Source organism: Panthera pardus, unplaced genomic scaffold, assembly GCF_024362965.1.
Source record: "Panthera pardus isolate Hobbes unplaced genomic scaffold, ASM2436296v1 HiC_scaffold_16, whole genome shotgun sequence".
Taxonomy (NCBI): Eukaryota; Metazoa; Chordata; class Mammalia; order Carnivora; family Felidae; genus Panthera; species Panthera pardus.
Window position 1 is genome coordinate 108,504,790 of NW_026526721.1, and position 25,475 is coordinate 108,530,264.

Consider the following 25,475-nt stretch of genomic DNA (forward strand, 5'->3'; position numbering starts at 1 on the left):
TTCACACACACACTCCAATCCTTGCTCTCTCTTTTTGCTGCTCCATGGCCTCTCCTGAGTCCTTTTTTTATCCTCTATGGACAATCAATCCTTCTTAAGGTTTTAGGTTTTTCTCTGTAATATCCACTGATAGCAATGAAAGGTATGCTCTATTATTTGCATCTTCTACAGAACTTAAAATCAAAGCCTTTAAGAACTCTGCAGAAGTAGGTAAAAAGGGGTATAATAAAATTACTAGTGTTGGTATCAGTATTTGTGATAAGAGACCCAGATTTGATGACACAATGGATCACTATTAAAAGTAAATCATTGCTAAGGTGCCTGGGTGGCTCAGTCCATTAAGTGTTCGACTCTTGGGATTGAGTCCACGTCGGGATCCTGAGCATGGAGCCTGCTTGGAATTCTCTCTCTCTCCCCTTCCCCTGCTCATACTCCCATGAGCCGCGCACACGCTCTTTCTCTTAAAATAAGTAAACAAACATTAAAAAAATAAATCCTCACATATTGAAGAAACAATCACCTGAATTTGCTGCAATAAATTTTATCTAGAATACTGCTTTCTGTTAATACTGTCAATACTGCTTTCTGATCTGGAAATAGCAGGTAGATAATTTTATTAGGTAAAATAAAATTTCCACTTTCCACCTAAATAAAAATTTCCATTTTCCTGTTCTCCAATATTACATATATGCAAATACTTTTTAACTTGAAAACTCCCTTTGGTAATATCACACTGCCTTCAAAAGAAGCATCTTATTTTAAGGGTATTAAGATGAGTGTTTTGAAGAGTTCCCAATTAGTGATAAACCATTGTGACTATTCACACCCTTAACTGTCTTCCAAGACTGACTTATGGCTTTGATCTTTACCTTGCTGATTAAGTATGTTTGGTAAGATTTTATGTTACATCTGACCAAACTGGCTGTTTCGTTATCCAAATATGTTAATTCAGGTTCCCACAACAACATGGGGAAGCAGCCCTCTGTGGCATCCCTCTGTCATTGCTGTGTGCTGTTTGCAGAGAACAGGTGGTGCCTATGTTCCTCCTATGATCAGTGTTTCTCCCATGGCCACGGTCCAAAGGACACGGTGCCTTTCTCCGAGGAGAGGCTGGAAAGGGTCCAGGAACAGGCAAATTCAAGATCTGGGATTAGGGAGATTTCCTTAGAAGGTGGGCTAAAAATGAGGTCTAGAAAGACCAGGGCTACCAGGTGATAGGAAGGAGCCTGTAACAGTTGCCTGGTAGTGAGATGTTTGTGTATGAAATTCCTGAGTGGAGAACAGGGCAGCTGTGCCTTGAAAACATAAGAGTCACTTTAAGACAGGTTAGAGATAGACTTAGCTTCCATCTTCAGGCTATTTGCTGATGACCCTCTGTGAGTTACGGTACCGTCTGGATAGATGTTATAACTGTTCTCTTTAGGAGTTAGTCACCTTAAATTAAAAGTAGAGACTATGTGAACAATTTAAGACTATGTAGCATAAGATAAGAATTTAGACCCTAGAATTTAAGACTCCACACTCATTCCAGATAGGAATATTATTTTTCTAGTTGAGAAACATGGCCTTTTGGCAGGCAAAGCCAGTGCTTATGAGCTGATAAAAATGGTCCCAGTGCGTGCTTAGTTGCCACCCCAGGTGACATGACATGAACAGCTGTTGCAAAATCTCAGACCTTGATTCCTGCCAGACCACAGGCTACTGAGCCCAGAAAACAAAACCATGACTCATAGTGAACATTCATGGCCCCTGAGGTGGATACAGTCACACACTCACACACACACATATACACACACACACACACAGAGTGCTGCAGGAACTTGGACTGTTACCTGGCTGTCCATGTCTTTGTAAGGACACCACCCTCACCCGTTCCTGACAGAATCCAAAGACCTTTGTGGAACCGCTCCCTACTTCCCAACACTGTGAAAAGGAGTGTGTGTTTCCAAAGGAAAGTGCAGGCTCTAAAAGGATCTGTTTGTGGCAAATGGGTGGCTCAGTTGATTAAGATTAAGCATCTGACTCTTGATTTCAGCTCAGGTCGTGATCTCACTGTTGGGAGTTTGAGCCCTGCATTGGACTCTGCGCTGACAGCGTGGAGCCTGCTTGGAATTCTCTGTCTCCCTCTCTCTCTGCCCCTCCCCTACTTATGCTGTCTCAGTCTCTCTCAAAATAAATAAATAAACTTAAAGGAAAAAAGGACTGTTTAACTTCCTTTTAGTTCCTCTTTGCCGAGTTCTCCTGGGACTCTATGTTTGGGGAAGATACAAGTTTTGAGTCTGAGTCTTTCCTTTAGAGTAAGTCAGGCAATCTTGGGGGTCTTTGTGATCCCTGTGGTCGGGTGGCAGTCTTCAGGATGCTATGGCCATCATCAGAAAAGTGGGTCCATTGCAACTCTATGATTCTCTGATTTGGGACTTGGGCAAATAAAGACCTAACTTCTGGATCTAAGACTAGTATCCTGAAAATTTTAAAAATTTGGAAGTCAGTGACAAATGGTGGAAAATGACACAAACGATTCCACGTCAGCGTGAACTTCCCAGGCCCAGGCAGTTACCACAGGCAAGAGAAGCAGGCCACACACAGCCTGGCTGGTTGGGTGGGTAGGAAGTGGCAAGGACTGTGGCAAGCTACTGGGACCAGGTCTTGTCTAAAGAAAAGGGGGAATTTGAAGATCGGCACTAGCTGACTGTTGCCACGTGAAGAGATGAGCTTATGGGTGCCAGCTCGTCTGGTTTCTTTCAGGAAAAGCCAGAGATCCAATGTAGTAAATGACACCCCTGAGGTTTAAATATTGGGCACTAATTCAAGTTGTAAAAAAGACAAAAAAAAAAATCAAATTGCTTTGTGGTTCAAATAAGACCAGGGCAGATAAGCTATGAGTTACCAAATATTTTTAAGTTTATTTATTTATTTTGAGAGAGAGCAAGCATGAGCGGGGGGAGGGACAGAGAGAGAGGAGAGAGAATCCCAAGCAGGCTCCAAGGCTGTCAGCAAAGACCTGATACAAGGTTTGATCCCACAAACTGCAAGATCATGACCTGAGTGAAAATCAAGAGTTGGACACTTAAATGACTGAGCCACCCACTTTTTGACCCATTTTTTGTACAGGAAGACATTACAATATCAAAATTTTGATTGATAATCGCTTACATGGAATTTTCTAAAACTGCACTTACTTTAATATAAAATTTTGTTTTTAATTGCTCACCTTTCTGCCTAGAACATAACAGATCTTGAATAAATATTTGTAAAACGAATGATTAGAATACAATTGGTACTTCTTGTAGATACTGCCTGTTGGTTCTGTTTCCTGCATTCCAGTGTGAGAAATGTGTCCTAGGATATGGAGTAACATGGTTATTCAGTTGGTAGGTAATGGAGTTGGTGGCACAGCATCTTTAGGCTACACTGTACTACTTGGAGCTATCCACCAAATTCAACTCACAAAAGATTCCAGTAGGAGTCTGGTTGTAGCTCCCATCACTTGGGCTCAGTTCCCAACCTCCCTGTCTCCTTACTCCAGTTTCCCCATATATTTATTTAAATTTTTTTAATGTTTATTTATTTTTAAGAGAGAGAGAGAGAGATTCAGAGCATGAGAGGGGGAGAGGCAGGGAGAGAGGGAAACACAGAATCCAAAGCAGGCTCCAGGCTCCAGGCTCTGAGCTATCAGCACAGAGCCTGATGCAGGGCTTGAACTCAAGAGCCACCAGATCATGACCTGAGCCAAAGTTGGACACTTAACCTACTGAACCGCACAGTCACCCCTCCCCATACATTTATGAAGCACCTACTGTCTTCCAGTCGGGGAGATGAAAAAAGTAAAGAGACACCTTATAATCCAACATGGAAAGTGAATCAGAGGTGCAGGGGTAGAATCTGGGGTCCTAGACATATGAAGCTTATGCCTCTGAGTTACATATTTTATCTTTTTCCCTTTCCAAGGATTCCTCCAGACAATACCCTTGTTTTGATTATCTATTGGTACATAAACTTAGCAGTGTAAAACAATAAACCCTAACTTGTTATCATTACCTCTCTTGGTTTTGTGAACTGACTGGACAGAGTTGCTTAAGATCTCTCCCCTGTTGCAACCAGACAATGAGTGCATCTAGAGTTCTCCCTTTCTCTCTCTGTTTTTTCCTCTCTGTAATGACTCCTTCTAAAGGACTTTTCATTTCTTCTGGCCTTCTGACTGTCTTCCCCAAACAAACATATTGGTGCAGTTCTATGGAAAGTCCTTTCCCACATGCTAAGATTAAGGAGCGCCATGAAAAACCAAACTGATTCACAGCAGAGGCTCTGAGGACAGCAGAGTCTATGGGTGATTGTCTTAGAAGCTGGAGGTCTGGAAGAGTCCTGGGCCTACCTAATCCCACAAGTGGGTAACATGTGTTATGTAAATCATTGACACTGTAGACTATTTGAAGCCAGAATAAAAATGGCAAAACTTCCTGGGGCATCAATTAACTCAAACACTTGAGAAGAAAACATAAATTAATTCACAGGACTTTTAAGATATCAGTTTTATATTAAAGTCAATAACCTGAATTTTAAATAATAAAACCAATACTCAGGGAAAGGTGCACTTGTGTGGGGACCCTTGTGAAATTCTCAGTGTGCACGTTCAGTTTCCTCTTCTACAACATTTGGCATTCTTTCTGGAAGAGTTGAGGCACCACGAGCTCTCCCGTGTTACCGTTGAAAATCAAGATGAGGGGCGCCTGGGTGGCGCAGTCGGTTAAGCGTCCGACTTCAGCCAGGTCACGATCTCACGGTCCGTGAGTTCGAGCCCTGCATCAGGCTCTGGGCTGTTGGCTCGGAGCCTGGAGCCTGTTTCCGATTCTGTATCTCCCTCTCTCTCTGCCCCTCCCCCGTTCATGCTCTGTCGCTGTCCCAAAAATAAATAAAAAACGTTGAAAAAAAAAAATTAAAAAAAAAAAGAAAATCAAGATGAGAGTGTTTGTTCTTAGTGGACGATTTGAGCTTAGGTCTTACTGATTCTAAGAGGTGCTTTATTCTTCAAAATTCTGTGTCTTTCAGGACATTGGAGCAGGAAAACCTTAGCTGCTGCTGCTGTGGAGTCGTGATTATCCAGGCCCAACGGTAGGTCCTACACACCCTGGCCTCTGTTAATTCCTTCCTCCTGCTGGACTCAGCATTTTTACTTATGGGTAGTACAAGATGGTAGTACTAGACTGTGGTATCTACTGTTTATGATGTTGTTTGCTTGTTGGCTATATTTATCATGCCTTCTTTTCTATCTACTTCCTCATACAGCAAAGGAATTTTCCTTTCGGGGGGGGGGGGGGATTTCTGCCTGATTTTATGTGCTCTTGGATGTACCATCAAGCACATGCTCCCACTCTGCCCCTCTCCCTATCAACTCCCATCCCCTTTCTTGACCACAGATCAAAACATGTAAACTAAACAGAGCCAAATCAGGAAACCACATATGTTAATTTCTTTCACTACTGTAACAAATTAGCACAAACCTAGTGGCTTAAAACAACAAAACTTTATTCTTTCACAGTTCTAGAGGCCAGAGTCCAAAACTGGTATTGGCACAGCTGGTTCCATCTGGAGGTGCTAAGAGAGAATCTGCTTCTTGCCTTTTCCACCTTCTAAACCTGTATTCCTTGTCTCGTGGCTCCTTCCATCTTCACAGCACAGCAATCCGATCTCTGCTTCCATAATCACAGTTCTCAATTCCTTCTCTCAGACTGATTCTTTCTGCCCCTTTCTTCTGAAGGTCCTTGTGATAGTATTGGGCTCACCTGGATAATCCAGGATAATCCCCCCATTGCAAGGTTTCTTAATTTAATCACATTTGCAATGTCCCTTTTGCCTCATAAAGTAACATATTCACAGGCTACAGAGATTAGAATGTGAACATCTTTGTGGGGGGGGGGGGGCATTTTTTGTATACCATTCTCCTGGGAAAGTAGTTCATCCAAAGGTGGACATGTGACCTAAACAGGAAAATTAAATCTTTCCCTGGGATTATTATTAGGATGGGAGGAGAAGTTATTTTTCCTAGGAGTGGCTAATCTTGAAGAAAATTATGGTGGTGCTGCCGGCAACTCTGTTTCCAGTTACTGGGCAAAGCTCATCTGTGTCAGGAGGGAATAAAGCCAAATGATTGAGAGCTGTAGCCAAGAACATGGAAGCAAAAGGCAGTGGTGATAGTGATAATACTTGAGCACCTGTATCCAGCTACACTTGAAACCAGACCTTCTTGTGGTTTCCCAGGCTTACAAACCAATAAGATCTCTTTTTGCTTTGAGCTGAATTTATATACTAATGACTCCATATTTTTCTTAAACAATGAGAAGGAAAGGGAGGTGGGAGCCAACTCAATTATTTGTCTGTTCTTTTTCAGGGATATGATAACTGTTTGAATATAAATGAAGTTGAAGCTGTCAAAACAAGTCTTTATAAACATGATTAAGTTTTGTTTTCTTATGTCTATGCTCTACCAAACTACAACAGGGAATTAGAAACTAACTATATTAAAAAATATGAATGTGACTGTAACTGGAATGTTACTGAAATAATACATTCCTTGACTTTTTGCCACTGTTTTCTCATTTCCAAAAGGAAAACAAAAGAACATTTCTCTTTTATGGGAAACCAATTCTTATAGGCTCCCTTGTCTAGAGAAAGGCAGGTGCATTGTGTTAGTAACTTTTTGTCATTCAGGCCTGAAAATGTTTGTTCAGTAAGGTTAGATCCATTAAGAGATTATCATTGGCTTGTCCTGAGAGGATGTAGTTACAGAAATAGTTAAAGATGTAGTTAAAGAACGAGTGGTCCAACTCAAAGGGAGGGTATAGAATGGTGGATTACAGTGGCCACATTCTTTCAGGAGGTGAAGGTTCTTTCCTTCCCCTTGAGTCTGGGTTGGCCTTATGGTTTTTTCTGACAAGCAGAATATGGAGGAAGTGATGCCTTGCTAGTGTCACCTCCAGCTCCTTAGAGGACAGCTTCTCTTACTTTTCCTTGAACCACTGCCTCTTAGGATCCAGACACCATGGAATAAGCATTGACTAGATCACTAAGTGATAAGAGGCCACACAGAGAGACTGTGGAGGAAGAGACATTGGGACTTGCTAGCTCCAGTGGTACAGACAGATGAAAGCAGTTGCACGAATGGTTTTCAGTTGCAAATATTGTTGCGACAAAGATGAGACTTTCCCCATTGAGGTGCACCCAAATTGAAGAACCATGGGAGATATTTGGTTGTATTTTAAGGTCCTAATTTAAGCTCTCGGGGTTATTTGTTATGCTGCAAAAGATCACTGGAACAGGTACGGCTGCCTAAGATTGGAAATAAGAGATTGGCAGTGGGTACCATGGTGGCTGAGACTTGCACGATACACTTTTCTTCAGTGCATCCTGTAAGTGGAGAATGCTGCGTGGTTATTAGGAAAGTGAGCATCAAGTGCCAGCCAGCAGGAGCCATGGAGAAGGCTTCCCTGGCCACATTTGGCACAGAAGGTGGAGGATTGGGACAGGTTGGGCCTTTGGCAAAGTTTTTTAACAGAACATGTTTCTTCACCTTTCCTCCTTCCTGGCTGTCTGGAATGTCATGAGAAGAGCTCTAGCAGTCGTCATAAACCATGAGACAATTTTGCGCATGAAAATTATGCACTAAAAATGGCAGAACAGAATGTTGGAAGGATCCTAAGAATTAGATGACTTTGTGGAGCTGCTGTACCTGGAGTCCTGATTTCCAGATTTCTTTCACTTGATGGAATAACCATTATTTCCTTAAGCCCCATTAGGTCTCATTTACATTGACTGAAGGCATTTTCTCACTGATAAACTACACAAAATGACTAAAGTTATGTTTCCTCCAGACCTTAGTAAATTATGAAATGAACAATATCTAACATGATTTATAAAAGTAAAGAAATATAATGTTTCCCCTACCTTTGCTTCACAAAAAAGATCTTTTAGGAACAGGTCTTTAGAAAATAGTAGCATTAGAGCCCATGGAGACATTATAGCCAAACAGGTTTCCCTCATACACTGAAGACATTGTGAAAAAAGCTTGAGATTTAAGTGGATATAAACTTGGGTGTGAGTCCTAGCTCTTTCTCCTCAGGCAGGTGAGTTACTCTCCCGGAACTTCATATTCCTTATGTGAAAAATGGAGGTAAGACACCTGAGTGTCTGGGATGATATAATGAAGTACCTCAAGAAATACAACTTACACTCCTTGACACATAGGGAGTCCTCAATAAATGACAATGTTACAGATTGTGCCTAGTAGAGAAAAAGGGAAATTATAGAGAAAAGAAAAAAGTAAAAGTAGAGAGACAGTAGATGGCACAGAGGAAAGAAGGCTCAGATGTGATGATAATGATTTTCAAAGCTCTGTTTTCTGCAGACCTTCATTTTCCCAAGGAGCAGAGATATTATCTATAGCAGGGAGATACTATAGTTAGCAGGTTATTAAACCAGCTATTAACCCAAACACCCAGCTCTATGCTCAGAATTTGAAAACAGAACAAAACCTCAAATCTGGGCAGTTGTAAAGAAAAGAAGCCAGTATGAAGGAAGAATTCACTTTCAGTTATTTCTTCAGCAAATATTGATGACTTCCAGTGTTCCAAGTGTTGAGGATATAGTGGAGAACAAGACAGACCAAGCTCCTGTGCTTGGGAGCTTTCATTATAGTGGTACAGGACAGGCAATACATATGTAAATTAAAGTACATACTGTCAGGTACTGAGGGATACGTTGATGAAAGACCAAGCAAGTGAAGAGAGAGAGGGATAATTGTAGGAGAGATGATTTTTAAAATAGGTTTCTGAGGTGCAAAATTGTACCTAAAGAATGTAAATTAAATATGTAAAGATTAAAATTTGCTTGGTTATTGTATCTTCAAACCATCATGGGTTTTGTCTGAGGGTCATAGAAAGAGATGCTGATCAATCATTTTCTTCTTTATAGAAAGATTTCACAAAACAGCTCCTAAATATACTTACTCAGTATCCTTAAACCAGTTATATAATCTCTCCAAGCCTCAGTTTTCTTAACTGTAAACATTAAAGCCATAATATCCACTTCACAACGTTTGTGGGAAACCAAGTAAAAACATTAAGGTTTATGAAATGTCTGGCACACTTTCAAAGCTCAAGGAATATTCATTCCTTTCTCTTTTCTTGGAGTAGGATTTAACAAAAAGAAAGTGATCCAAACTAAAGCAAGACATCATTTGTGGAAAGACAAGAATTCTTGATTGTTGGGGTGATGACTTTGAAATTGAGCTTCTGATGGTGTTTGTGGATTACTGAGATATTTGGGGAGAGGAAGCACATGTGTGTCCTTTAATAAGAATGAAGACAATGGGTTGGGTCCAGTCATTCCTTTGCATTTTTTTCTACTTCTGTGGTTCTGAACTTGGCTTCTGCCCTTTCTTTTTCAGGCTAGAAGTCAAAGTTTCCTAGATGTGAGTTCACTAACTTGTGCGGGAGCGCCTACATTACAATCATCTGAGAACTTGTTATAAATATAGATCCCTTGGTCCCTGCTCAAGATTCTTCCCCCCAGCTCTAGACATTTTGATTCGGCCATTCAGGAGTGGGGACTGAGTGATACTGAGTGATATTTGATACTGAGACAGAATTGTATCAAATTCCATTTTAGGTTGCTCATTTACTTATAATAAAAATGGCTCTTCTCCTTTGAGTCTCATGTGTAATTTTGCTTATCATTTGCCCTTAATTTGTAAAAGGAAAATAAAAATCTATAGCAGTATTTCCCTAACATGACCTAACATTTTCCTTACATAACTTTCTATATCCATTTCAACCTAGTTACTAGTGAATCAAAGAATCTCAACAACAAATTTAAATTTTCACTTCCATCTTCAAGTGGATTTTGCACAAACCAGGGTGTACTTTCGTAACCCCTTTCTTTTGTAAATTTTAGCTTAGAAAATAACGAAACCATTACATTTAGCTAGATATCTAAAATTCTTAATTAATTAATTAATTAATTAATTTTAAGTTTATTTACTTGAGAAAGAGAGAGACAGCATGTGTGTGTGAGAGAGAGCAGGGAAGCAGAGGGAGAGAGAGAATCCCAAGTAGGTTCCACACTGTCGAGACTGACGTGGGACTTGATCTCACAAACTGTAAGATCATGACCTGAGCTGAAATCAAGAGTCCAACACTTAATTAACTAAACCACCCAGGTGCCCCTAAAATTCATATTTAAAGATCCTAAAAAAACAAACTTACCAGTAACTGCTATTGGTACAACTTGGTAAATAACTGAAAAAAAAATTAGATCTCTATCTCACAATGTATAGTGGTGTAAATTCCAAATGGATCAACTATTTAAATGTAAGAAAATAAAACCATACAATTACTAAAAGAATACATGGGAAGGTAGGAGAAGATGGCGGCGTAGGAGGACGCTGGGCTCACCGCGTCCTGCTGATTGCTTAGATTCCACCCACATCTGCCTAATTTACCCTGATAACCACCAGAAGACTAGCAGAACGGACTCACTGGAGCCAAGCGTAGATGAGAGGCCCACGGAAGAGGGTAGGAAGGGCGGAGAGGCGGTGTGCACTACAGGGACTGGTGGGAGGGACCCGGGGCAGCAGAGGGGCAGCCAGCCCACCCAGCAAGGCAGAGCCCCTGAGTCTGGCCATAAAAGTGGAGGGGCCGCATGGAGTGTGTTCTGACAGCCAGTGGGACTTAACATCTGGAATGTTATAAGTCAACAGCTCTGCTTGGAGAGCAGGAGGGAGAGTTGTTGAGCCTCGGAGGACAGAGCTCAGCTTGGCGGGAACAAAGGCATGGAAAGCACTGTCTCCCTCACCCATCCCCCAGCCAAAATCCCAAAGGGAGCCAGTTCCCCTCACGTAACTTGCTTGCACCGTGCAAACACCCAACACTGTGCTTCTGTGGATCCATCCCTCTGACGGGTCTGCCTCCCTCCTGGTGCTGCAGGGCCCCTCCCAAAGTGGACCACTGAAGACAAAGCCAGCTGAGCCTGCCCCTCCCGCCCCTGTGCACCTTCCGGATCCACCCCGGCTAATACGCCAGATCCCATTGAAGCAGTACCACAAGACCGGCAGTGTGCAAGTAGCCCAGACAGAGGCCACACCACTTCACAGTGAGTCCTGCCCCTGGGAGAGGGGAAGATAAGGTACACACCAGTCTGACTGTGGCCCCAGCAGTGGGCTGGGGGCAGATATCAGGTCTGACTGTGGCCCCACCCACCAACACAAGTTACTCCAGACAACAAAGTTCTTCCCAAACAAAAACTGAAGGAATTCATCACCACTAAACCAGCCCTACAAGAGATCCTAAGGGGGATCCTGTGAAACAAAGTACCAGAGACATCAATGCAAGCATGAAACCTACAGACATCACAATGACTCTAAACCCATATCTTTCAATAATAACACAATGTAAATGGACTAAATGCTCCAACCAAGACATAGGGTATCAAAATGGATAAAAAACCAAGACCCATCTATTTGCTGTCTACAAGAGACTCATTTTATTTATTTATTTTTTGAGTTATGTTAGGATTTACTATATACAAGACCATGTCATCTATGAATAGAGAAAATTTTCCTTCTCCCCCATCCCCCCCACAATCTGAATGCCTTGACAAAAACTCTTCTTTTTAAGAGACTCATTTTAGACCTGAGGACACCTTCAGATTGAAAGTGAGGGGTTGGAGAACTACCTATCATGCTACTGCAAGTCAAAAGAAAGCTGGAGTAGCCATACTTATATCAGACAAACTAGACTTTAAATTAAAGCCTGTAACAAGAGATGGAGAAGGGCATTATGTAATAATTACAGGGTCTATCCATCAGGAAGAGCTAACAATTTTAAATGTCTATGCGCCAAATACAGGAGCCCCCAAATATCTAAAACAATTAATCACAAACCTAAGCAACCTTATTGATAATGTGGCAATTGCAGGGGACTTTAATACTCCACTTACAACAATGGATAGATCATCTAGACACAGGATCAATAAAGAAACAAGGGCCTTGAATGATACACTGGATCAGATACTTGATAGATATATTTAGAACTCTGTATCCCAAAGCAACAGAATATACTTTCTTCTCGAGTGCACATGGAACATTCTCCAAGATAGATCACATACTGGGTCACAAAACAGCCCTTCATAAGTATACAAGAATTGAGATCATACCATGCACACTTTCAGACCACAATGTGATGAAGCTTGAAATCAACCACAAGAAAAAGTCTGGAAAACTCTAAAAGCATGGAGGTTAAAGAACACCCTACTAAAGAATGAATGGGTCAAGCAGGCAATTAGAGAAGAAATTTAAAAATATATGGAAGCAAATGAAAATGAAAATACAACTATTCAAACGCTTTGGGATGCAGCAAAGGCAGTCCTGAGAGGAAAATACATTGCAATCCAGGCCTATGGATTGGAATGGAAACAAGAAAAATCCCAAATACAAAATCTAACAGCACACCTAAAGGAAATAGAAGCAGTACAACAAAGACAGCCTAAACGCAGCAGAAGAAGAGAAATAATAAAGATCAGAGCAGAAATAAACAATATAGAATCTAAAAAAACTGTAGAGTGATCAATGAAACCAAGAGTTGGTTTTTTGAAAAAATAAACAAAATTGATAAACCTCTATCCAGGCTTCTCAATAAGAAAAGGGAGATGACCCAAATAGATAAAATCATGAATGAAAACGGAATTATTACAACCAATCCCTCAGAAATACAAGCAATTATCAGGGAGTACTATGAAAAATTATATGCCAACAAACTGGACAACCTGGAAGAAATGGACAAATTCCTAAACACCCACACACTTCCAAAACCCAAACAGGAGGAAATAGAAAGCTTGAACAGACCCATAACTAGCGAAGAAATTGAATCAGTTATCAAAAATCTCGCAACAAATAAGAGTCCAGGACCAGATGGCTTCCCAGGGGAATTCTACCAGACATTTAAAGCAGAGATAATACCTATCCTTCTCAAGCTATTCCAAAAAATAGAAAGGGAAGGAAAACTTCCAGACTCATTCTATGAAGCCAGCATTACTTTGATTCCTAAACCAGACAGAGACCCAGTAAAAAAAGAGAACTACAGACCAATATCCCTGATGAATATGGATGCAAAAATTCTCAATAAGATACCAGCAAATCGAATTCAACAGCATATAAAAAGAATTATTCACCATGATCAAGTGGGATTCATTCCTGGGCTGCAGGGCTGGTTCAACAGTCACAAATCAATCAATGTGATACATCACATTAATAAAAGAAAAGATAAGAACCATATGACCCTGTCAATCGATGCAGAAAAAGCATTTGACAAAATTCAGCATCCTTTCTTAATAAAAACCCTCGAGAAAGTCGGGGTAGAAGGAACATACTTAAACATCATAAAAGCCATTTATGAAAAGCCCACAGCTAATATCATCCTCAATAGGGAAAAACTGAGAGCTTTCCCCGAGGTCAGGAACATGACAGGGATGTCCACTCTCACCGCTGTTATTTAACATAGTGTTGGAAGTGCTAGCATCAGCAATCAGACAACAAAAGGAAATCAAAGGCATCAAAATTGGCAAAGAAAAAGTCAAGCTTTCACTTTTTGCAGATGACACGATATTATACATGGAAAACCCGACAGACTCCACCAAAAGTCTGCTAGAACTGATACGTGAATTCAGCAAAGTCGCAGGATACAAAATCAATGTACAGAAATCAGTTGCATTCTTATACACTAACAATGAAGCAACAGAAATACAAATAAAGAAACTGATCCCATTCACAATTGCACCAAGAATCATAAAATACCTAGGAATATACCTGACCAAAGATGTAAAAGATCTGTATGCTGAAAACTATAGAAAGCTTATGAAGGAAATTGAACAAGATATAAAGAAATGGAAAAACATTCCATGCTCATGGATTGGAAGAATAAATATTGTTAAAATGTCAATACTACCCAAAGCTACCTACACATTCAATGCAATCCCAATCAAAATTGCACCAGCATTCTTCTCAAAGCTAGAACAAGCAATCCTAAAATTTGTATGGAACCACAAAAGGCCCAAATAGCCAAAGTAATTTTGAAGAAGACCAAAGCAGGAGGCATCACAATCCCAGACTTTAGCCTCTACTACAAAGCTGTCATCATCAAGACAGCATGGTATTGGCACAAAAACAGACGCATAGACCAAAGGAATAGAACAGAAACCCCAGAACTAGACCCACAAACATATGGCCAACTAATCTTTGACAAAGCAGGAAAGAATATCCAATGGAAAAAAGACAGTCTCTTTAACAAATGGTGCTGGGAGAACTGGACAGCAACATGCAGAAGGATGAAACTAGACCACTTTCTTACACCATTCACAAAAACAAACTCAAAATGCATAAAGGACCTGAATTTGATACAGGAAACCATCAAAACCCTAGAGGAGAAAGCAGGAAAAAACCTCTCTGACCTCAGCCGCAGCAATTTCTTACTTGACACATCCCCAAAGGCAAGGGAATTAAAAGCAAAAATGAAGTATTGGGACCTCATGAAGATAAAAAGCTTCTGCACAGCAAAGGAAACAACCAACAAAACTAAAAGGCAACCAACGGAATGGGAAAAGATGTTTGCAAATGACATATCAGACAAAGGGCTAGTATCCAAAATCTATAAAGAACTGACCAAACTCCACACCCGAAAAACAAATAATCCAGTGAAGAAATGGGCAGAAAACATGAATAGACACTTCTCCAAAGAAGACATCCAGATAGCCAACAGGCACATGAAAAGATGCTCAACGTCACTCCTCATCAGGGAAATACAAATCAAAACCACACTGAGATATCACCTCACGCCAGTCAGAGTGGCTAAAATGAACGTAACAGGAGACTATAGATGCTGGAAAGGATGTGGAGAAACGGGAACCCTCTTGCACTGTTGGTGGGAATGCAAACTGGTGCAGCCGCTCTGGAAGACAGTGTGGAGGTTCCTCAAAAAATTAAAAATAGACCTACCCAATGACCCAGCAGTAGCACTGCCAGGAATTTACCCAAGGGATACAGGAGTACTGATGCATAGGGGCACTTGTACCCCAATGTTTATAGCAGCACTTTCAACAATAGCTAAATTATGGAAAGAGGCTAAATGTCCATCAACTGATGAATAGATAAAGAAATTGTGGTTTATATACACAATGGAATACTATGTGGCAATGAGAAAGAATGAAATATGGCCGTTTGTAGCAACATGGATGGAACTGGAGAGTGTTATGATAAGTGAAAGAAGTCATACAGAGAAGAACAGATTCCATATGTTTTCACTCCTATGTGGATCCTGAGAAACTTAACAGAAGACCATGGGGCAGGGGAAGAAAAAAAAATGGTTAGAGAGGGAGGGAGCCAAAACATAAGAGACTCCTAAAAACTGAGAACAAACTGAAGGTTTATGGGGGGTGGGAGGGAGGTGTGGGTGGGTGATGGGTATTGAGGAGGGCACCTGTTGGGATGAGCACTGGGTGTTGTATGGAAACCAATTTGACAATAAATTGCATAATAAAAAAAAAAAAAAAAGAAAAATGCCATTCCATTAAAAAAAAAAAAAGAATACATGGATAGATTTCTTTATCTGATCTGAGTAAGGAAGGTCTTTCCAGGGCTCAAATTTCAGATGTCATAAAAGATTAGGTAAAAGCCCAAAATTTTGCATGGCAATAAAAGTGCCACCAGAAATATGTTAAAAGACAAGCAATAAACTGGGAAAAATATCTCCAGATCATATTACAAATGAAAATTAATATCCTTAATATACAGAGTTCCTTCAAATGAAAAGGTATGTATACTTTTAAAAAATTGGCAGATACAGAAAGGATACAGAAAAGATACAGAAAAAAGAAATGTAAATGGTCTCTAAAACTTATGATGTTCAAAATTCCTCATGATAAAAAAGTTAACACTATATTAAGATACCATTTCTCACCTAGTGGATTGGTAGAATCTAACTTTGCCTTCAGGCACATTCATCTGTTGCTAGTGGGAATGTAAATCGGTATAACTCCTGTGGAGAGCAATTTGACAGTAACAATCAAATTTACAACTGCATCTACCCTTTGACTGGGCAAGTCCACTTCTGGGTATTTCTCCTACAGTATCTCTTCCTTTGTGCATGATGATGTGTGTTTGAGGATTTTTTATTTCAGCTTTGTCTGTTGAAATGGTCCAAATGTCCAACAAAGGAGGATTAGCTAAATATTTCATGTACATTCAAACAATGGAATACTTTACCACTGTAAACATGTGGATGCCATTCACAGATATGGAACGCCTCCAAGATATGTGGTTTCACATGGGAAGAAAGGCCTAGGGCAACCTGTTAGGCTAACTTCTGTGTAGCAAGGGCAGAAGGAGAGTGCATATCCATATTAATTTTTATTTGAGTCAAAAATCTTTGTTGTAAGTAAATTAATAAGATAGTTGAAGAAGAGGGAAGCAGGTTGGATTCAAGGACGAGTGGACACTTTTTTGTTTTGCCATCACCATGTGGTTAATAACTTTATCTGAAAGAAAATATCTGATAATAGTTTTTTTTTTTTTAAGTTTGTTTTTCTTTTAGTGATCTCTATACCCAATGTGGGTATAGAGTCACAGGCTCCACCAACTGAGTCAGCCAGGCACCCCTGACGGTAGTTTTTAACATAGGTTTTACCAGTGAAGCAGGAGACTGTATTCCTTTTCCTACAGTTTTGTTTTACACACCAGAAGACTGTATCACCTAAGATGTAAAATTTAAAGGCCTCTGTGGAAAACCAAGAATGAGCAGATCCCATGTGGATAATTAGTGTTTTAAATAAAAATAATATTTTGACCAGAGGAATGTGAAGGAAATTGTAGACCATCCCACGCCAAACACAAGAGGAAAACTCTCTAAGAAGGTGGTGTAAAAAACAGATTGCAGGGGCCTCCAGATCATTTTTCCAGAATGAGAGTGGACTAGCCATGAACCATGTGTGTTTAAAGATTTTTTTTTCCATGAAAGTGAGAAATCCATCTAGTGAAATGTTATTTTAAATACACTAAAAACCATGAAGAAAAGGTGTTATTAGTCCTCAACTGTGTGTTTTGGCTGCAAGTAACAAAAGAACCTTTTCCTAGTGCCATAATCAGAAGGAAGCGGGCCTCTCGTGTGGGTTCAGAGACTTAATAAAGTCACAAAATTGCTTCTAAAGCCCCAGACATAAGCATGCATGTTCAAGGAGGATGAAAAGGAGGAACTTCTTTTATAAGGAAAAAAAAAAAGAATAAACGGTAACTTTGCCTAAACTCCCTAGCATACTTTTCTCCCACCTCTCATTGGCCCAACTGTGTCACATGGCCATTCCTAAATGCAAGGGGCAGGGCTGGGAGAATGAGAATGTAGTTTTGCCAGTTTCTGCGGCAGGAACAGGAAGTGGAAAGTGTTGGGAATTCAGCACACAATGTATGCCGTACTGTGATTGGTGATGGGCACATCTTCAAGTGCCTCTGCTGCATATAGTCCGTGGGGGGGGCAGTTATTAGATCCCCAGCTGGAGGCTTATTTGAGGCTGATTTCTCCCGTATTAAAGGAGGACGCAACAAGAGATTTCTTTAAATTTCCTGGGCCTCTACCCTTTAGGAACTGCCCACCTGTTTTCTGCAGCTGTAAAAGTGTAGTGCCCTTTAATACAACACTATTCAGGGCGCCTGGGTGTCTCAGTCGGTTAAGTGACCGACTTCAGCTCAGGTCTTGATCTCATGGCTGGTGGGTTCGGACTGCGTTGGGCTCTGTGCTGACAGCTTGGAGCCTGGAGCCTGCTTCAGATTCTGTGTCTCCCTCTCTCTCTGACCCTTCCCTGCTCACTCTCTGTCTGTCTGTCTCTCTCTCTCTCTCTCAAAAATAAAATAAAACTTAAAAAATATAACACTATCCTACCCCTATTATATTATTATATGTTTAACTTTAAAAATGGCTATTAGCGAGCACTTCAATAACCTTTGAGAAAATCTGTTCACTGGATATTCTAACAGTCAGAGTGACACTTTCTTTAAGAAATTGCCTGATGGTAAGTCCGTCTGGCTTGAGTTACTTTGATTATTTCAGTACCTTTGGGAGCTTGGAAGGCATTCCTCATCCCTTGAATATTAAAGATTTGTGTATGACCTTTCTGCCCAATCAAATAATGAGTGTAAGCCAAGTCTTGTAAAATGAAAGCAAATACTCTTAACCAGGAAATACAGTTTTAATAAGGTGTTTGTCTGCCATTACCCCAAAGCATGCCTTCTCTCCAACAGGTTTATACTGTGCTAAAGAACAATTTAGATAATTCTCTCATTAAAACCCAATGTTGATAATTTTTAGATGATTACCTTTTTCAAGAAATACATTGTACTTAACATTGCAAAGCCATTCAGCAAATTGGTATTTATAATAATTTGGTGCAGGTGGCATTTCAATGTCACTAATTGCTGTGGATTGTCATGTTTGGCTATTCCTTGCTAAAGTTCCTTCTAGCTCCATCAAATGTCCTGTGATTCCATGGGTGATCTTACTTATTTATTTAATTTCAATTTTTTTTAAAGATTTTTTTTTTAAGTAATCTCTACAATCAGTGTGGGGCTTGCACTCACAACCCTGAGATCAAGAGTCCCAGACTCCACTGAGGAAGCCAACCAGGCGCCTCACAGGCATTCATATTTAAAAAACTAAGCCACAGTTGACTGAAAGTCTGAATTTGCTATTTCTTTTGATCTCAAATCCAGGTATGTAAGTTTGATCTTAGGATGAGAAAGTGGCCCACCCAAAATATTTATTCCACCTAATTCTCAATATCCCCTCAAGAGGAGACAGATGTTTTTTTTAAGTCATCAATAGGGAATCCTTTGAATGTAGATTGCCGTGGAGGGGGTAATACCTAATATTGATGGGAAATAACAGTCTTGCTCCTCCTGGTGTTGGAGTAGAAATTAGATTAGTAAAAGAGATTAACAGAAAGATGGAAAGTAGTCTTGCTGGAGGTGGATATTCTTCACTCACTCAAATATGCATTTCTTATGGGAAGGACAATCATCCATCCTAGAATTCACAAAGTCTGTCTATTCAATTACTCATCTGGCAAATGTTTATTGAGCAACTGCTTTATAAAAGACACTGATACAAAAAGAACCTTCTTTTCGTATCTATTCTCCTCATATTGGGGATGAGAATATGGAGGGCCGAGAGGCAATGTTTCACAATGTTTTTAGAGCCAGAGAAATCCATAATTTAATAACATTTACAAAGATGTCTCAAACCTGAAGCAGATACAGATGGAACTGAGTGTGTGAGGTAGCCTCACACCCAGCAGCCCAGCTGCTCTCCTCTCTCTCTGAAGTCTCTCCAGGTTGCAGCGTGAACATTTTTGCTGAAGGGATGAAATGAGCCCCCTCACTGAATGGCATCCCTTCTGAAGAGCTGCCACTCATATAGCTCAGCTGTTTGACATCAAGACCCCTTACATTCACTTAGTGGCCTGGTCAAGGTTGTTGACATCCAACCTCCAGGATTTTTGCAATAATCGTGATGTCCCAGAGAGGTGAATGGGGCAGAGGTGAGAGACCTCCTGTCTGGCACCAGGGTCGCAAATTGAAATGTTTACAAGAGCATATGCCAGCAAGGTACTTATATGAACTGACACAGTGGGGAAGAGGGGAACTGTGCTGCACATGCTCCATCAAAAGGAGATAGCTCTTCAACTCCGGTTCCCTTCTGCCCAGATGTTCTCATTTTTCAAGAAAAGCCAGAAATCCAGGGCGCCTGGGTAGCTCAGTTGGTTCAGCGTCCAACTCTTGATTTCAGCTCAGGTCATGATCTCATGGTCATAAGATCAAGCCCCTAAGTCAGGCTCTGACCTGACAGCATGGATCCTGCTTGGGATTCTCTCTCTCCCTCTTTCTCTCTCTGCCCCTCCCCCACTCATGCTCTCTAAATAAATAAACAAACATACATTAAAAAAACAGAAGCCAGGGGGAGGAGCCAAGATGGCTCAACAGCATGGAAGTGTTTTGGGTGTCTCGCGTCCATGAAATACAGCCAGACCAACACTAAACCATCCTACACACCTAGAAAACTGACTGGAGGATTAACACAGCAATATGCACAACCTGAACCACAGAATTCAGTAGGTACGCGGCACAGATAAGTAAACTTGGGAGGAGAAGGCGCAGGAAGGGAGGTGCTTTTGTGAGAGGAGAGAGGACAGAGACTCAGGGGAGAATATGGGAAAAGCACCCCTCCCCCAAAGCAGCTGGAGAAAAAGTGGAAAATTGGAAACCGCTGCAGGGACTAAACTAAAAAGGGAGAAAGGAGAAAGGAGAGGGTTTAAATTCCAGTAAGACTATAAACAAGGGGAGTGCAGAGTCTACAACTTCACAGCCCGATACCTGGTGGTGCTCTGGTGGAAAGGGCGAATCCCCAGGAACAGAGTGCGGTCCGGGAGGTTCTCAAGCCACACGGGGAAAAGTGGTTCCACTGCTGGAAGGACATTTGGTAGAGACTGTTGAAGCCATCTGGTACCAGTAGACCCCGGAAGGCAGCCACATTTGCTGGTGTTGGGGCAAGGTCGTTAAGGGTGAAGCCTGGTGCCGGGTGTGTTGTGATTTTCCGTAATCCTGAAACGCTGCTGCTACACTGTCTCATGAACTTTTTCTGGGACGGGCTGGCACCTGGCCAAAGTCTCGGGGCACCGGCAGCAGCAGGGTCCAGCAAGCGTTCCTGGGTGCAGCCAACATTTGGCCATTGCTCATTCGGCCACTGCTTGGTGAGACCCTCCCGCAGAGGGGCAGAACGGTTCAAAGCCGCAGTCCTTCAGAAGTAAGGGGCCGGGGAAGGCAGCCACATCTGAGATAAAATTCGGGAGAGAAGTACTGCCTGGGGCCTCGTCACGGAGAGGGAAAAAGCGGGGAGTAGCCGAGAGCTGAACACAGAGGATGGGTGCGCGATTGCTGATCCTGGAAAACAGACCGGGTAACTGAGTATCGCCATTTTTACAGCTCCCGCGCATGCGCAAACGCACCTACGAGCCCCGCAACAATCCACCTCAGTAGGATAGCAGCGCCATCTAGTGGAAAGCGGAGCCGTTACACTGAGCCCCGCCCAACTGGGCCAACCTCGCTCTTCAAGAACACAAGTCTCACTGCTGGCTTAGTTTATGGACTATAAAGTGCAATTCAATTTTCTTTCTTTTCCTTTTTTTTCTCTTTTACACTTCTTTTTCTTGAATACAGAAAGAGAAAAAATTCATTTTTATTTTCAATTTTTATTAAAATTTTTTCTTTATTTTTTATTACTATATTTTTACTTTTGTGTACATTTTTTCAGATTCTATTTTACTTCCATCATTTTATTTTAGTCTACTACAGTGTATTCACTTTTTCAAATTTTCAAACGATTTCTTTTTTTCTCTTTTATTTTTTCTTTTTTCTTAAATATAGAAAAAGAAAAAATTCATATTTATTTTTAATTTTTATTAACAATATTTTTCTTTAATTTTTTTCTAGTATATTATTTATTTTGTGTATATTTTTTCAAATTCTATTTCACCCCCATCATCTCATTTTAGTCTACTTCAGTGTATTCATTTTTTCAAATTCTCAAATGATTTCCTCCCACCCCCCTTGTTTTTCTCTAATCTGTCAAACCACTTTCAACACCCAGATCCAAACACACCTAGGATATAGCATCATTTATTCAATTTTGTGTGTGTGTGTTTAAGTTTTTAATTATAATATTTTTTAATTTTAATATTTTTTAAATTTTAATATTTTTTAATTTTAATTTTTCTACCTCATTAATTCCTTTTCTCCCTTAAAAATCCCAAAACAAAGGAATTCACCCCAAAAGAAAGGGCATGAAGAAACAACAGCCAGGGATTTAACCAACACAGATACAAGCTAGATGTCTAAACCAGACTTTAGAATCACGATAATAAGAATACTAGCTGGAGTAGAAAATAGATTAGAACCCGTTTCTGCAGAGATAAAGGAAGTAAAAAATAGCCAGAATGAAATTAAAAATGCTATAACTGAGCTGCAATCAGGGATGGATGCAGCGGCAAGGATGGATGAGGCAGAAGAGAGAATCAGTAATATAGAGGACAAACTTATGGAGAATAGTGAAACAGAAAAAAAAGAGGGGATTAAGGCAAAAGAGCACGATTTAAGAATTAGAGAAATCATATATAATATATATACCAAAAGCAACAAAGATTAGAAAGGAACAGAGAATACCACCAGAAACTCCAACACTACAAGCATCATAATGGCAATAAATTCATATCTTTCAGTACTCACTCTAAATGTCAATGGACTCAATGCTCCAATCAAAAGACATAGGGTAACAGAATGGATAAGGAAACAAGATCCATCTATATGCTGTTTACAAGAGACCCACTTTAGACCTAAATACACCTACAAATTGAAAACAAGGGGATGGAGAACCATCTCTCATGCTAATGGTCAACAAAAGAAAGCCAGAGTAGCCATACTTATATCAGACAATCTAGACTTGAAAATAAAGACTGTATCAAGAGATGCAGAAGGGCATTATATCATATTCAAGAGGTCTATCCACCAAGAAGACCTAACAATTATAAACATTGATGTGCCAAATGTGGAAGCACCCAAATATATAAATCAATTAATCACAAACATAAAGAAACTCATAGATAGTAATACCATAATAGTAGGAGACTTCAACACCCCACTCACAGCAATGGACAGATCATCTAATCAAAAAATCAACAAGGAAACAATGGCTTTGAATGTCACACTAGACCAGATGGTCTTAACAGATATATTTAGAACATTTCATCCAAAAGCAGCAGAATATACATTCTTTTCCTGTACACATGGAACGTTCTCCAGAATAGACCATATACTGGGACACAAATCAGCCCCAAATAAGTACAAAAAGATCTAGATCATACCGTGCATATTTTCAGACCACAGCACTATGAAACTTGAGATCAACTTTAAGAAAAAATTTGGAAAGGTAACAAATACTTGGAGACTGAAGAACATCCTATTAAAGAATGAATGGGATAACCAAGAAGTTAAAGAGGAAATTAAAAAGTGTATGGAAGCCAATGAAAATGATAACACCACAACCCAAAACCTCTGGGAGGCAGCAAAGTCGGTCATAAGAGGAGAGTATATAGCAATCCAGGCCTTCCTAAAGAAGGAAGAAATATCTCAGATACACAACCTAACCTTATGCCTTAAGGAGCTGGAAAAAGAACAGCAAATAAAACCCAAAAACAGCAGAAGACAGGAAATAATAAAGATTAGAGCAGAAATTAATGCTATCGAAACCAAAAAAACCAGTAGAACAGATCAATGAACCCAGAAGCTGGTTCTTTGAAAGAATGAACAAAATTGATAAACCACTAGCCAGTCTGATCAAAAAGAAAAAGGAAAGGACCCAAATAAATAAAATCAAGAATGAAAGAGGAGAGATCACAACCAACACAGCAGAAATAAAAACAATAATAAGAGAATATTATGGACAATTATATGCCAATAAAATGGGCAATCTAGAAGAAATGGACAAATTCCTAGAAATATATACACTACCAAAACTGAAACAGGAAGAAATAGAATATTTGATCACACCCGTCACCAGTGAGGAAATCGAATTAGTAATCAAAAATCTGCCAAAAAACAAGAGCCCGAGGCCATATGGCTTTCCAGGCGAATTCTACTCAACATTTAAGGAAAAGTTAACACCAATTCTCTTGAAACTGTTCCAAAAAATAGAAACAGAAGGAAAACTTCCAAACTCTTTCTATGAAGCCAGCATTACCTTGATCCCAAAACCAGAGACCCCACTAAAAAGGAGAACTGTAGACCAATTTCCCTGATGAACATGGATGCCAAAATCCTCAACAAGATATTAGCCAACTGGATCCAACAATACATTAAAAAAATTATTCACCACGACCGAGTCGGATTTATACCTGGGATGCAGGGCTGGTTCAATATCTGCAAAACAATTAATGTGATTCATCACATCAATGAAAGAAAGGACAAGAACCATACGATCCTCTCAATAGATGCAGAGAAAGCATTTGACAAAATACAGCATCCTTTCTTGATAAAAACCCTCAAGGAAGTAGGGCTAGAAGGAGCATACCTTGAGATCATAAAAGCCATATATGAAAGACCCAATGCTAATATCCCCAGTGGGGAAAAACTGAGAGCTTTCCCCCTAAGGTCAGGAACAAGACAGGGATGTCTACTCTTGCCACTGTTATTAAACATAGGACTGGAAGTCTTAGCCTCTGCAATCAGACAACACAAAGAAATAAAAGCCATCCAGATTGGCCAGGAGGAGGTCAAGCTTTCACTCTTCGCAGATGACATGATACTGTATATGGAAAACCCAAAAGATTCCACCAAAAAACTGCTAGAATTGATTCATGAATCAGCAAATTACAGGATATAAAATCAATGTACAGAAATCGGTTGCATTCTTATACACCAACAATGAAGCAACAGAAAGAGAAATCAAGGAATCAATCCCATTTACAGCTGCACAAAAAACCATAAAATACCTAGGAATAAATCTTAGCAAAGAGGTGAAAAAATCTGTATGCTGAAGACTATAGAAAGCTTATGAAAGAAACTGAAGAAGACACAAAAAAATGGAAAAAGATTCCATGCTCCTGGATAGGCAGAACAAATATTGTTAAAATGTCGATTCTACCCAAAGCAATTTACATATTCAATGCAGTCCCTATCAAAATAACACCAGCATTCTTCACAGAGCTAGAACAAATAATGCTGAAATTTGTATGGAACCAGAAAAGACCCCGAATAGCCAAAGCAATCTTGAAAAAGAAAACCAAAGCAGGAGGCATCACAATCCCAGACTTCAAGCTATACTACAAAGCTATAATCGTTAGGACAGTATGATACTGGCACAAGAACAGACACTCAGATCAATGGAACAGAATAAAGAACCCAGAAATGGACCCACAAACGTATGGGCAGCTAACCTTTGACAAAGCAGGAAAGAATATCCAATGGAATAAAGACAGTCTCTTCAGCAAGTGGTGCTGGGAAAACTGGACAGTGACGTGCAGAAGAATGAACCTGGACCACTTTCTTACACCATACACAAAAATAAACTCAAAATGGATGAAAGACCTAAATGTAAGACAGGAAGCCATCAAAATCCTCGAGGAGAAAGCAGGCAAAAACCTCTTTGATCTTGCCCACAGCAACTTCTTACTCAACACGTCTCCAGAGGCAAGGGAAACAAAAAAAAAAAAAAAAAAAAAAAAAAGAACTACTGGGACCTCATCAAAATAAAAAGCTTCTGCACAGTGAAGGAAACAATCAGCAAAACCAAAAGGCAACCGACAGAATGGGAGAATATATTTGCAAACGACATATCAGATAA

General features: G+C 40.2%; 2 long non-coding RNA genes across 2 annotated transcripts in view; one reads left to right on the forward strand and one right to left on the reverse strand.

Moving 5' to 3' along the window:
* The window catches only part of LOC109261596 (uncharacterized), a 70,700-nt gene extending 50,109 nt beyond the window's left edge, over positions 1 to 20,591 (reverse strand). Inside the window, exon 1 of the long non-coding RNA XR_008422551.1 lies at positions 20,456 to 20,591. This is a non-coding gene — a long non-coding RNA (uncharacterized LOC109261596). The remainder of the gene's footprint in view (positions 1 to 20,455) is intronic.
* Positions 5,045 to 9,702, forward strand: LOC109261560 (uncharacterized). The gene is made up of 2 exons (XR_002077439.2): positions 5,045 to 5,109; positions 9,440 to 9,702. It is a non-coding gene; the product is annotated as an uncharacterized LOC109261560 (long non-coding RNA).
* Positions 20,592 to 25,475: the final 4,884 nt, after the last annotated feature.